General features: G+C 40.0%; 1 pseudogene; it reads right to left on the bottom strand.

The window, feature by feature from the left end:
• Window positions 1-734: 734 nt before the first annotated feature.
• LOC134387304 (proteasome subunit alpha type-5-like) lies at window positions 735-1,809 on the bottom strand (annotated as a pseudogene).
• Window positions 1,810-14,684: the final 12,875 nt, after the last annotated feature.

Below are 14,684 nucleotides of genomic sequence, written 5' to 3'. Positions count from 1 at the left end.
TTCAATAAAACTGTTATTAAAATGTCATGTCTTTGATTAACTGGGTCCTTTTATGACCTTTAAAAGGACATTTTTCCCTATAAAGATTTTGGGCATTTTTGTTAGGTTAATTCTAAGATATATGATAATTTCTGTCATCAGTTCACATCTTCTCATTACTTATTGTGTTAATAGTATCACTTATTTTACTTGTGAATGGCCGCATAATAAACCACTCCAAAACCAAGTGAATAAACACAACTGTTTTATTACTCATGACTCTGGGAGTCAGAGTTTCCAGGCAGCGCCCAGCAGGAACTGCTCCACATGATGTCAGTGGGATTAACTTGACCAGTTTAGAGGATTCAAGGTGGCTCCATTCACATGTCTGAGGCCTTGATGGGGGCAGGAGAGGCAAAGTCACATTGCAAAGGGATGGATCCAGAGAGGCATAATTTATTAAAGATTATTTGTAATATTTTACCACATTAGTGGGAAGGAATACTGTGTTGGTTAGTTTTATGTGTCAACTTGATTGTGCCTTGGGGTGCCCGGATATTTGGTCATAGTGTTTCCATGAGGGGTTTTTGTTTTTGTTTTAATTTTTTTATTTCAGAATTGACTTTATGTACAGACATCATTTTAGAAATGCACATACACTGGAGATTTTCCAAGGAATAGGAGATGGAAATAAAATTTTAGGGCAATTAGAACAACTGAAATTGTCCCAGAGAAGTTCTGAGGATCACACTTCCTTAAATGTCCTTGATAAACTCTTCAAGCTCTTCCTTGTGACAATGTAGAAATTCCAACCAAGCTGTACTGTGGTTAGTTCTACATTAGTTGCATTCAGCTTCTTCTCCATTACTTGTTTGAGGATAAGTGAGGACTTGATGGCTTCCTTCAGTGTCATAGACTTATGGTAAATTTCTCACAGTGAGCTCTGGGCACGCTCTGAAGCAGAGCCAATTTCTAGAGCATCACCCTGTACAAAGGTCCCGATGGGTCCATATAAAATGGCTGGGGTTCTTTCTTATCAGCTTCTCCAAATAACAGTGCTACTCCAAAGGGATGAGACATGGAACTGAGATCTGCATCTTCTCCAAACTGTAGAGCCAGATTGGACATAGCCTCGATCACACTTTCCACTCTCATTAGCTCATTGTAGGTGAACCAGTGGTTCTCTATCTCCACTCTGGCTTTATCATTTAAAGTCTTAGCATCAGAAATTAACTCACTCATGGCACAACCTATGTGAGCATCAATCTCTACAATTTTCTCAATGCTGCTGGGCTCTATGACTGGGGAGGTAATTATCTTTTCCACAGTTAGGCACATGCTCTCTGATGTTTGGATTCCAATCGCTGTAGAACCAACCTTCATAATCTTAATGGCATATTCCACTTGAAATAATCTTCCTTTAGGAGAAAAAGTATTCACACCCCTGTTGTACTCAGACCAGGGAAACTCATGTACTCACCATGAGAAACATGGTGGCAACAGGAGAAGGTAGCAGTGGCTATGCAGGGATTGTGAGGACCAACATGACTCCACCAGCATCCAGCTCACCCACACTGCCACCGAACCAAGGGTCCTGCTCCCTGTGAGGGTGCTTCTGGATGAGATTAACATTTTAATAAGTAGACTGAGTCAAGTAGATTGTCCTTTATGTGGGTGGGCTTTACCTAATCAGTTGAAGGCCTAACTAGAACAAGAGGCTGACCCTCCCCACTGAGTAGAGAATTCTCCTGCCTGACAGCCTTTGAACTGGGGCATTGGCTCTTCCTGGTTCTGTAGTAGCTTCCAGCCTTTGGACTCAAACCAGGACATCGACTCTCTGAAGATCCGGACTTGGCAGAGCCAATTCCTTATAATGAATCCTTTATTATTTCTTGATTAATTAATCTTATTGATTCTGTTTCTCCAGTGACCACTGACTAATACAAACACTATTTTTTTAAGCGATCATTTACACAGAAACCTTGGTGAACTCTCTTATTTGTAAATTTTTGTCTTCCCTAATAATCCTGACACCTCTAATTTATTTTTCTTGCCTTATAATGATGGCAAAGATCTCCAATACTATGTTTAACTATGTTTTCCTTTCATATTGATAAATTTTGTGGGTGTCAACTTGTCTTATATTACTTTTTTCTTATTCTTTTTCTTTTTTTTGTCTTATATTACTTTGATAGGCCCTACTTTTTGCCCTCTTTTGTATTTACTTTATTAATATTTTATTTAGAAATTTCCTGTCTTTGTTGATAAGTAAAATGAGCCATAATTTTATTTTCTTTTACTGTTCTATGTGACTTTAGAATCAATTAATATCAGTTTTACAAAATGATTTGGGTAACTTTCTATTCCTATTTTCTGAAACAACTTGCACAAGATAGGGGTCCCATTCCTTGCAAATCTGGTAAAACTTACCTATGGAATTGTCAGGGCCAGAGAATTTGGGCAATGGAGGAGGATATCTTAATTACCAATTTATTTTCTTTCATTTTATTGGTATATTCAAATTTCTATTTTTTCTTATGCTGATTTTGGCATTTTATACTCTTTTATCAATTTATCATTATCTAGATTTTAAACTTTACTGGGATATAGTTTATAGTAATTTTTGTTAATTTTTGAATCCCCATTTTGTCTGTATACTATGTCTTTTCATTCAACATTGTAGTACTTTTTTTTTTTTTTTTTTAAGATGACCAGTAAGGGGATCTTAACCCTTGATTTGGTGTTGTCAGCACCACACTCTCCCAAGTGAGCTAACCAGCCATCCCTATATAGGGATCCAAACCGTTGGCCTTGGTGTCATCAGCACCACACACTCTCCCAAGTGAGCCACGGGCCGGCCCCTATGTTGTAGTACTTTTAGTTTCCTTGGTCTCTGTCTCTGTCTCTGTCTCTGTCTCTGTCTCTATCTGTATCTTTGTCTCTCTCTTTCTCTCTCTGTCTTTTTCTCCCCATGACTTTTGAAGAATTGATTTTGGTTTTATTAATCTCCTCTACTATGTTTTGTTCTCTATTTCATTGATTATTATTCCCTTTTATCTTGTTTCTTTTGGCTTACTCTATTGTTTTGTTTCTAAATATAGTTTCAAACACATTTAGACACATAGTGTTTTAATTTTCATTTAGTTCTAAATATTTAAGAATTTCCTTATGATTTTCTATTTATCTGAAGACTTATTTAGACACATGTGTTTTAGCTTAAATTATATGGAACTTTTTAAGCTAACTTTTAAAATTCATTTTTAATTTTATTACATCACAGTCAGAGAAAGTCTGTATGATATCAGTTCTTTGGACCTAATTGAGCTTTTCTTTGTAGTCTAGTTCAGGTCAATTTTTGTGAATGTTTCATATATATAATGTTTCAAGTATATAAAAACATGTAGTTTCTGATGAGTGAATAATTCTAATTATGCTTTCTAGATCAGGTTTATTATTCAAATATTTTTTATCTTTGCTTAATTTTTTGTTTGATTGATATATAGTTTCTAAAAGAGGTGTTTTAATAACTAGAAATATTAATTTACCTTTTTCTCCCCATAATTCTGCCAGTTGTAATTGTTATTGCTTAAATCTATATTGTTTAGTGCATTCTCATGTTTATATGATGTTTATGTTTGTTCTACTGTTCCTTTTACTACCTCTGTCTCTTTGATGCTTTCATTTATTTTCTCAACTACAGAACTTGCTTCCTGGATTCTTTGGTTCATATTTGCCTAGTGTTATCTTTCTCATATCTATTTTTTTAACCTTTCATATCTTTTTGCTTTAAATAACTCTCTTGTAGAAAATATAATGTTAGATTATTTTTAAAATTCAATCTGACAATTTTTTATTGGTGGATTTAATCTATTTACATAAATTCTTATAATCAGTATATTTGGGCTATTTCTATCATTTCATTTCATGTTTTCTATTTCATATTTCACCTTGTTTCTTTTTTATTCTTTTCCTTCTTTCATTAGATAGAACAAATTTTTATACCTCACACATTAATACCTATATTTCTCTCCATTCAACTTCTTAAGCTTATCAATACATATTTGTTCTCTCCCAAGGAGACATGTACCTGGGTCTATCTCATTAGCTCTGGTCTTTTTATGTTCACAATTTGTATTATCTAGAGATTGGGTTATGACCTACTAAATTCTTTTTCTTTTTCTTTTTTTTTGTCATCGTGTATTTAGGTAGCAATGAATTGGGTAACTTATTTCCACACCTGTATCTCAAAACTATTTCTGGCCTTATTTTTCTCCTTGCTGCAGAACTTCCTCCAACAGTGTCTTCAAAGCCAGTCTTTGTGTGGGAAATCTTCTGAGGGCCTCTAGAATACCTAACACTGTTTTCGATTCACTCCCTCATTTAAAAGATAGCTTAGCTGGATGTAAAATTCTAGGGTTGAAATTCCTTTCTTTCAACACTTTGAAAGCATCCCTCTAGTGTCTTCTTGCATTCTATTGAGGATTCTAACATCAGCCTAATTCTTGTCCCATGAGAGATTATCTGCTTTCCTCTCTGCAGAGCTCCTTGAAAACAAGATCTTTACTTTGTTCACAGCTTCATTTCTAATGCCTAGATGGGTGCCTGGCTCAGTCTCTCAGTCAGCATTTCCTAGGTAAATGAATGTTACACCATTCTGCCACCAGATCAGTGTTACTGGCAGTTGTGTGCTCACACTGATAAACAGGGCAGACAGGTGTGATGTAATTTGAAAGGAAAGCCACACAAAAGCTCCAACTCATCTTCCTATGCTTATAATGACTGAATAAGAACATGGCCCTGTGGCTCAACTTCAGGGCAATGTCATGATGAAGAAGCAGAGGATAATATCCAAGAATTAATTTAAACAAATTCTCTCCCTGTCTGTCCCTCCTCTGCAAGAACTTATCCTAGCAACTCCTTCCCCTTGGGTCCTTTCCAGCTTGTCCTCTGTATCTGCATTAACAAGGATGTCTCTGACCAAAATGGACAGAGGTAGGAGCTGGGGATGTGAATGAGGGAGGTGAGAAATTTAGATTGGCAGTTGCTAAAGAATCTCAAGGAGAACTTCTGTAAAAGCTCTCTTATTAATAATTTACATTTCAGTGATGGCTGGTTAGCTCAGTTGGTTAGAGTATAACCTTACAACACTAAGGTCATGGGTTCAGATCCCTGTCCCAGCCAGCCATCAGAAAGTTTTTTTGTTGGGGGGGGGGCGGCCAGTGACTCACTTGGGAGAGTGTGGTGCTGACAACACCAAGTCAAGGGTTAATATCCCCTTACCGGTCATCTTTAAAAAAATAAAGTTTTTTGTTTTTTGTTTTTTTACATTTCTGGGCTGGCCAGTTAGTCCAATTGGTTAGAGTATGGTGTTATAACACCAAGACCAGGGATTCAGATCCCCATACCTATCAACCACTAAAAAAAAAAAAAAAAAAGTTTACATTTCTGAAATTCTACCCAAGCAGTAGCTCCTGAGTATTTCTTTCTAGCTGGAATACATTTCCTTCTCAGCCTATTCAACATCTACTTGCCTTTCAAGGCACAACTCAGACATTACCTCCATGGGTCCTAAGATAACAATTCAAACACATCCACACATTATATTCAATCCCTACCTGCAAGGGTAATAAGAATATGTTCCATTTCACCCAGGTGATAACATGCAATATTTGGAAGGGACCTCAGGGAGGGCATGATTCCACCCCCAACAAGTGCTGGCAGTTTCTCTATGGCAATGGTTCTCAACCCTGGCTGCATAATAGAATCAAACTTCAGACCAATTAGATCAGAATCCTGGAGTTCAGGCTCAGGCATCATAATTTGTGAAAGCTTCTCAGATAATGTTTACGTGCAGACAGGATTGAGAATCACTGCTCTAGCATTCCTAACAAGTATGTATTCAAGCAGCAGCATAGTGTGATATAATGCAGCATAAAGTGCGATGACTTCGGGTTTTTGGGTTCAAATGAAAGCTCAGAGATATTTCAGGTATGTGACCACAGACGAATTAATCAACATCTCTGTGCTTCGGTTTCCTCATCTGTAAAATGAAGATAATAAAAACACCAGCCTCTTAAGGTGGTTGTGAGGATTACATGAGCGAACCAGTGTTAAACACTTAGCACAATGCCTGGTACATAGTTAATACTCTATGTGATAGCCAACTTCCAGGACAACCCCACTGATTCTCACCACCGAGTATTCATGCTCATGTGTTGTCTCTTCCCATGCTGAATATTGTAGAAATGCCACTGCGACTTCTGAGGCTAGGCCATAAAAGACATTGCAGTCTCTTCCTTGTTCTCTTTCTCGGGTCACTTGCTCTGGGAGAAGCCAGCTGCCATGTTGCAAGGTCACTGGTATACTCTGTGGAGAGGCCCACGGGGAAGGAACTGAGGCCTCCTGCCCACAGCCATATGAGGGAGCCATCTTGAAGTGGATCCTCCAGCCCCAGTCAAGCCTTCAGATGACTGTGGCCCCAGCTGGTATCTTGATTACAACCTCATGAGACAGCACAAGCCAGAACCCCTCTCCTGAATTCCTGCCCTGTATAAACTGTGTGAGATAATAAATGTTTACTATTGTTTTAGGCCGCTAAGTTTTGGAGTAATTTATTATGTGGCAATAGATAACTAAAATACATAATAAAGATGTCATCATTATTATCATAAATACTTCCTAATTTTGAGCTGAAATCAACTTTTTTTTTGTAGTCTCCACCCCTTCTTCCAGTTCCGTCTTTTCAAGCCACATAGAAAGAATACAGTCTCTCTTCCTCATGGTCAAGATGTCTGGCGACAGTTTTCATGCCAACAATTTAATTCAAACAGCTGAAGAACAGTCACTGTGCCATGCACTAGGTATACAAAGATAAGTAGGATGGGGTCCCTACTGAGCCACACACTCAAAACATTGCTCCATGTGAGAGGTGCGGTAATGAAGGGACCTGACTCCCAGATGCAGGGAGAGGGGGTCCCAATGGAGGTATGGCTGGTTCTGCTTAGAGAAGTGAAGGAAGGCTTCTGAGGAGGGGTGGCAGGATATGAGTTCTTAGGAATGAATAGGAGTTCACCAGGTAGACAGGAGGGGAAGGAATTCCAAGCAGAAGTTACAGGCAGGAGACCCTCAGCCCTACCCCTCCACCCAAGCCCTTTCTTCTCCAGGACATTCGTCCCTCTTGTCCAACCTTTGAGTCCCCCTGTCACACACACCCCTTGCCCAATCTTGGTAACTCCACTTGGTAATTCCACTCAGAACACACCTTTTCCTGTCACACAATGGGCATCCAGACATAGCCAACCCTCCTCCAGGGTGGTCTGACCAGGGCGGAGTAGAGTCAGCTGTCACCTTCCTTTTTCTAGAAGCTCTACTTGGTCCAGGTCTGCCTGAGGTTTCCTGGCACCCACATCCTTCAGCTGACTCATGCTGGGCACACAGGCATCTGGACTGCAAAGTCATTTTTCACATGTGCTCCTGTTAAACCACATCTCCCCCAGCTTTATACCTCTGCTATTGTTTTCTTTTTACAATTTTTCTTGGATGTTTTGAAATTCAATCATTTGATTGACATGAACTGCTAATCTCAGCTCCTTGTTGGCAGGGGCCACATGGAAGCAAACTGTGCAACCAAAAAACCCACTTTCGAACACACCCTGGAAACAGAAACCCTCTGTCAGTCTAAGGCCATTGTGGTCAGGAGTGATTCAGACTCACTGCAGTTCCAAGCAGCCTTTAAAGTTCTCACCGGATAAGAGCCTGTCTCGTATTTGAAGACGCCTTCTATGAAGGAAAGGCTGTGAGGGGAATGTGGGCTGAGATGCTTTGCAGGAGCTGAGCACAGACGGAAGGAAACTGGAAGGGGATGTTTGTCTGGCTCCCACCTTCCGTGGTTGGGGAGAATTGGGACATTGTCTAGGTGGAACGCTTGGCTTGTTTATCTTCTTAGACCCAGCTTGGTACAAAGTTTCACTCAGTTTTCCTTCTACCTAAAAACTGACCACAGGAAGGGGCTGACCTGCCTTTGCTAAATGTTCATTTCATGCTGTCTCCTCCCATTTCTCTGCTTTGTTCCCCTATCGCTGGCTTATAGCAGAAAATAAGAGCAAGCTTCCCCTTTTGGCCCCATCAAAGGCAGCATGTAGTCATTCATTCATGCATTTATCCATTCAACTAGCATTTATTGGGTACCTACTATGTACCAGGCATTACTCTAGGTACTGGTGATCCTAATGTGAAAGGTACAGTCCCTGACATCAAGAGTCACAGTCTGGGAGAAAGCCCAGCAGTGTTAGAAGCAGCACAAGGGGGCATGGGAGAAAAGGTATTTGACCCAGTTCGGGGAGGAATTAGAAAAGGCTTCCAGGTAGAGTAAAAGTACCTTGATCTTAATGATCTAATGGTAGAGTAAAAGTTAGCCATGAAGAATAATAAACATTATAGCTTTTATTCAGCATCTTCTATGTGCCAAACACTGTGCTAAAATCTTTACATACATATTATTTTATTGTTTTAATCCTCACAACACTAAGACAAAGCTGCTGTAATTATTCCAACTTCACAAATGAGAAAAGTGAGATTTAGAAAGGTCATCTTACTCACATTTTTACTGAGAATAAATAGCAGAAGTGAGATTTTAGATTCAGATTTTACTGACTCTGGAACCCATTCTTTTGCCCAGGCCTGCCGTATATGGTTGTGCAGGTTTTATATTGCACAATTCAAGTGATGGCCCTACTTTTATTGATGTTCTATGCATGAGAGGTCAAAGAAGCCTCCTTTACAGAAATATGAGTAAACAACCTACATTTGGGGAACTGGCTCTGCAATGCGGCCATATCAGGGGCTAAAGAACCCCTTGAAGATGGGCAGCTCCTCGCGTCTCCTGTGATTGCTTATGGAACTGGCTGATATAGTGTCTTGGGAGAACTCCCTGGCTTGGCATTTGGTGTAGAGACCCAATTTCTTCCTACAGAACTGTGGAGCTCTGGACAGTATGTCCATAGTTTGCTTCTGAACTGTTGGCCATGCAAACATTCAAGCACGTAGGATGCAAGAGGTCCCAAGTTTCCAAACTGCTCAGTGCCCTATGAATGGTCAGCCAGCTTCCTGTGTTAGGCATCAAATACAAAAGGACAAAAACAAATCAGTTCAATATCCGAACTGCCCCATCTCCTTTGTAGAAGTATTTTAGTAGCAATGAGCAACCCAAGGAATTTGGAACATCCAGGATGAATGTCTATGGTACACAAGGCACTCTGCAAGCATGACCCCTTCGATTCTCCCAACTTTATGAGACATCATCCTTCACTTTGCTGATGAGGAAACTGAGGTTCAGAGATGTTGAGTAACTTACCTAGATTACGCATGTAATAAGCAGCCTCTAGTCTCACCAAAGTCTTTCTGGTGCCTTAGCCCAGATGCTTCTACTCTAATGTCAGCTTTCAAAGGGTACCCAGAAGAGGGCAGAAAATAGTTTATATGGTTCCTAAAGCACTTGAGAGCATTTATTTGGTGGAGTCTCTCTCTACTTTTTTTTTCCGCATATTTTTCTAGAACCTATGTTATCACTCTCAGAGCTCAGGAACCCCTCTCAGGTGGAGAGGCTGTTTCTAGACATGATTCCACCAAGGCCTTTTCTCTTTGCACAATGGTCTGGAGCTGACAGAGAGTAGAATGCCTTGTTAAATGTTTTTCTTGAAATGACTTGCCCCCCGGGGTCCTTTTGTTAAAATAATTTCCTATAGCAAATACAGTTCTTGGTTGTACCTGACTCTGACTAACTTAAGGTGGGTAGAGAGAGGAACTTATTGGAAAGATAGGGGGCCAGTAAAAGAATACAGAAAACGCTGCAATAATTAGGACGAGAACCAGGGCAGCTCTGCAGAAGGAAGTAGCAAGAGCTAAAGGGACAAGACGTCATGCCTGACAATCCCACCAAAGCTTCAGGCAAAGAGCAAGGGGAATTCCCTGAAGCAAAATCAAGGTGATGCTACCTGGGGAAAGAGGAATAGAAGCTGGGTGGGCAAAAATAACTGTGATCTGAGTCCCAGAATGTACCCCATGAATAATAATTCTCCAGGAATGTTAGGCTAAATTATTTAAATTTAATGTATGAGAGGTTTGAAAATTACTACTTACAAAGAAACCTGTCTAACAAGTATAGAGTTTCAGTTTGGGATGATGAAAAATTTCTGGAGTCGACTAGTGGTGATGGTTGCACAACAATGTGAATGTACTTAATGACACTGAACAGTACACTTAAAAATGGTTAATATGGTAACTTTTATGTTATGTATATTTTACCACAATTAAAAAAACAAAAACAAAACCCTTCAGCCCTAAGAAAGAAAGTTACTAAAAGAAATGTGGTATCCGGCAACAGAATAGAATGTGTAATTTAATTAAAATTATTGCATCAATGTTAATTGCTTAGTTTTGACAATTGTATCATAGTTATATAAAATTTTAACATTAGGGGAAACTGAATAAAGAGTATATGGGACTCTTTTTACTGTCTTTGTACCTGTTCTGTATATATAAAATTATTTCAAAATAAAAAGTTTATTTTACTAGTGAAATAAATTATAAATATTTTTAGAAATAATATTTGATTCATGAAAGTTTCTAACACATAAACTAATTTTGTGTAAGACACCCATATCAGTCCATAAAATGAGTAAGAAATGTATTATCTACTAGAAATTCCACTGTTTGATGAAGTTCTCACTCCAATCTGAATCTCCAATTCCCTGCGCCTTGATAGTGCAGTAAATAGAATGGGCCATCTATGAATCGAATACCACATATCAACTCAGAATTGATGAAAAATATTCGAACTTGGAGCAACCAGACAGCATGAGCCTTGGGAGGTGCTACAATATGAGGTATACTGCATCACGTCTAAAGTTATCTTGCCCAAAATGTTTAACCTGAAGCTAGTTAGGCTTTTAGGTCCAGTTTGGGGGCATACTTGTTGCAACTACTGGGCCCCCCGCCCAGACCATCTGAATCTGAAACTCAGGATACCGCCCAGCATTCTGTGTTTCAACAAGTCCTTCAGGTGATTCTTTTTTTAAAAAAAAAAAAGATGACTGGTAAGGGGATCTTAACCCTTGACTTGGTGTTGTCAGAACCACGCTCTCCCAAGTGGGCTAACCGGTCATCCCTTTATAGGGATCCAAACCCGCAGCCATGGTGTTATCAGCACCACACTCTCCCAGGTGAGCCACTGGTCGGCCCCTCTTTCAGGTGATTCTGATGTCCAAAGTTTGAAACCCACTGACACAAAGAGGCACAAAAATGCATAATATAGACTTATTTGGTTCTTCCATTTCAACAGTACATAGCATGCATTTTATTACACCAGTGATGGATATTTACTAAAAAGAATTCTAGAATCGATATTGGATAAGAGGATTTAGGGGGGCCCGATAGCTGTCTTCAATGCTCCCCCATCCCCACCCTCTTCCCAGATTCTTGACTTCACCACAGAAAAGAATTCAAGAGCAGAGTCACCATAGAAAGTGAGAACAGGTTTAATGAATAAGAGATATAGATTTCACAGAGAAAGTGTGACCTAGCTCCAGAGACTGAGCAGGACCCACACAAAGTTTAATACAAAAGTAAGAAATACACATTCACAAAATGCAGGCTGCCTCTAGAGTGAACACCTGCTAAATGCAAGTTTGATACAGAAAGTAAGAAATACACACCTCAGGTGAAGTGCCAGCTGGCTCTAGGAGGGTGAGCAGCAGCCCCACCCTCTACCGGGATATCACTTTTGTAGTTTTGCCATCTAATACATATTCACGTTATCTAATGAATATTCAACTAAGGGGGTAGTTCCCAGTTATGTAACATAGTCTTAAACAGCTCGGTTGGTCTCTTTTTAGGGCATGTTCATTGGTCAAATCTTATCACATGCACTAAACATATTCAATATTCTGTGCTCTATAGTGCCCGTAGTGGAAGGTCATTCAAAGGATACATCCCACTTTACTGAACATGCTTATCTACTAGGGTTATATAACTCCTCTCTACTGAGCATGCTCAGCCACTGGATTTGCGTAAGTCCACCCCCTGTGGTCTCAATTTCTCCATGTTGGCACCAAAAATAGGTGCAATAAGCAACAGTAACTCTCCTCTAGGGGAGGGCATAGAGGAGGGGGCCTGAGACCTTGGGGAGTGAAACCTAGAGGTGTGTCCTGAAACCTGAACCCATGGAAAATGAGCACCTCTTAGCTCAGAATGACATTCTCATGTGCATAATTCTAAGAGAGTTTCCATTGCAGTGTGCTCAAGAACCTGCAGGAAAGTGTTTCAGAAAAGTGCTAGTGCTCCACATGAAGGAGCACTCTGAGGGCAGGTGAGCTCAAGGTGGTGTTGCCAACTTGGTAGTGTCTTCTGACCTTGTATGTCTTTTTATGTTTGAACACGTTTCACAGACATACAGAGCTGTAGTGTAGGTTTCTTATTATAGCCATTTTTACATTTTTATGAGGCCTCAAAATATTTTATATATATATATATATATGTACACACACACACACACACACACACACACACACACACACACACACACACACAAACAGAAAGAAACAAAGAGAGCACAGTGAGGATGCTGTGAGCAGGCTTTTGGATGGGGTGGTGTGCTTCATCAAACATAGATCTTGATTTGACCCTGCTTCTGCTTCCAGATCCATGCAGGGAGGTCTACAGCAGTCACCGGTCAACACCCCCCCACCCCCAGACCACCATGTCCTCCACCTGGGCTCAAAACATGGAGCTGTTGCTGACCCCAGCCATAGCTGACCCAGCTGCACTCACATGGTGTATTTGGGCTTCACACGATTTTGGCAGATGGTAAACACAGACCCAGCAGATGAGTGGCAGGAAGACCAGGTGTACTGCAATTCCATTGAGGCAGGAAGTGCCCATGCTGCACTGTATTATGAAGCTAGTTTCCCTAACAATCAAAAGGTAATTCTTTACCACTGGATCTGGACCCCTACGACACTCAGATGGGAGTAGTTTTCCCCAACTTGGAACCTGGGCATTCACATGAGTGGGCTACTAGGTGCAGGAAGCTGTAGGCTCCCTATTAGGGAGCATCCCCAATGTTGGTCAGAAAATGTCGTCTTCTAAACCAAAAATGAAAATGAATCATGTGTATAAGCCATGCTAAATAATGACTTGTGAATGTGCTTCTGGGGTTTCTCTAATAGTAGCAAGGGAACTAAAATACATATAGCATAAATTTTGATTCAATGATTGTTGCAGGCCTGGATTAATTCACCCCTGTTGGGTTGGACATTTGTCAGTGTTTGTGGCTGTCTAGCATCCAAGCCCTCCCTCTACTGGGGGGAACTTTCCACTGTGTGAGTCACAGCAAATCTTCCTTCCACTAGAAACAGGAAGGTCTAGAGACTAACCTCTTCGCCAACATGCTCTTAGTTAGCACAAAGGCAGATGATAGGCTAGCCAATCAGATGTTGTCACCCTAGATTTTAAATTGTGAAAAAATGAGGCAAAGATAAATGGAAAGTTAGAATCCACAGGCATTGGAAGGGTCTGGCCAAGTCATCCTGGTAGGATCCTTCCTGCTAAACGATGATTATCTTGTGTTCTGCTCCTTGGGCCCCATCCCTATCCTTTCCCCCCCCCATATAGTTATGTGTGTGTGTGGGAGTGTGTGTGGGGGGCAAATTTCAAATATACAATACATTATTGTTAACTATAATCAACACACTGTACACCCTGTCTCTATCTTAAATTTTATCTGGTTCTCCAGCTTTTTGTAAATGCTTGGTAGCCTTATCATCTCTTTTCTGTTTACAATTATCAGAGTTGTTTTCTGCTTTTTGCAACCAAGAGTTGACTATATACATGTTTAAAATGCATAGTCCCAAGTTGATTTCCAGGTGTTGTAGGAACTGAGATGAATGCAGTCTGGAATGCACTACACACAGTACATGAGAATACATGCTTGAGTTCAAATCTGGACTCTGCCACTTACTAGCTGGGTGACCTGCCACATGTTTCTTATCTTCTCTGGGCATCATTTCTTCATCTGTAAAGTGGAAATGCCACTCAAAAGTTTGTGAGATAATGGTTGTAAAGCACTCAGCACAGTGCCAGGTATGGATAAGTGCATGATAAATGTTGGTGATGATGATAATGATGATGATGATGATGATGATGATGATGATGATGATTTTCTTTTTCTTTTTTTTATGATGATGATTTTTAAGTTCGAAAAATTTGTAATCTTGTAGATCTGACTTACATATTCACTAGTTCCTTCCAAACTGCCATGGTAAGGATACAGGGATAGGTAATGTGACAGAAGGCAATCATCTACATGGAGTCTGGATGTGGAGAGCCAAAGCATGAGTACATTTGTCGGTCATTCAACCAATAAGATCCACAGGTATTTATTGAGCTCCTGTTATGTCCATGGCCTTCACCGAGTATAATTTCAATAGTATCTAACATAGGGAAAAAAAAAAAAAAAAGCTGTGCCTGGAAGAAACATACACTGTTTAAGAGAACAAGGTTAATTTTCCAGCCTAGAGGTAAATTCCTCCCCAAACCATCTTCTTTCTTTCTGTATCAAATGGGCTTCTGAATACTAATTTACTTTCTTAGGGACCTTATGGCCAGAAAGTAGATATCCTGTAAGTGTGGTTATAGTGAATCATTCTCCA

Source organism: Cynocephalus volans, chromosome 10 (genome assembly GCF_027409185.1).
Source record: "Cynocephalus volans isolate mCynVol1 chromosome 10, mCynVol1.pri, whole genome shotgun sequence".
Lineage (NCBI taxonomy): Eukaryota > Metazoa > Chordata > Mammalia > Dermoptera > Cynocephalidae > Cynocephalus > Cynocephalus volans.
This window is presented reverse-complemented; position numbering and strand designations above follow the sequence as displayed.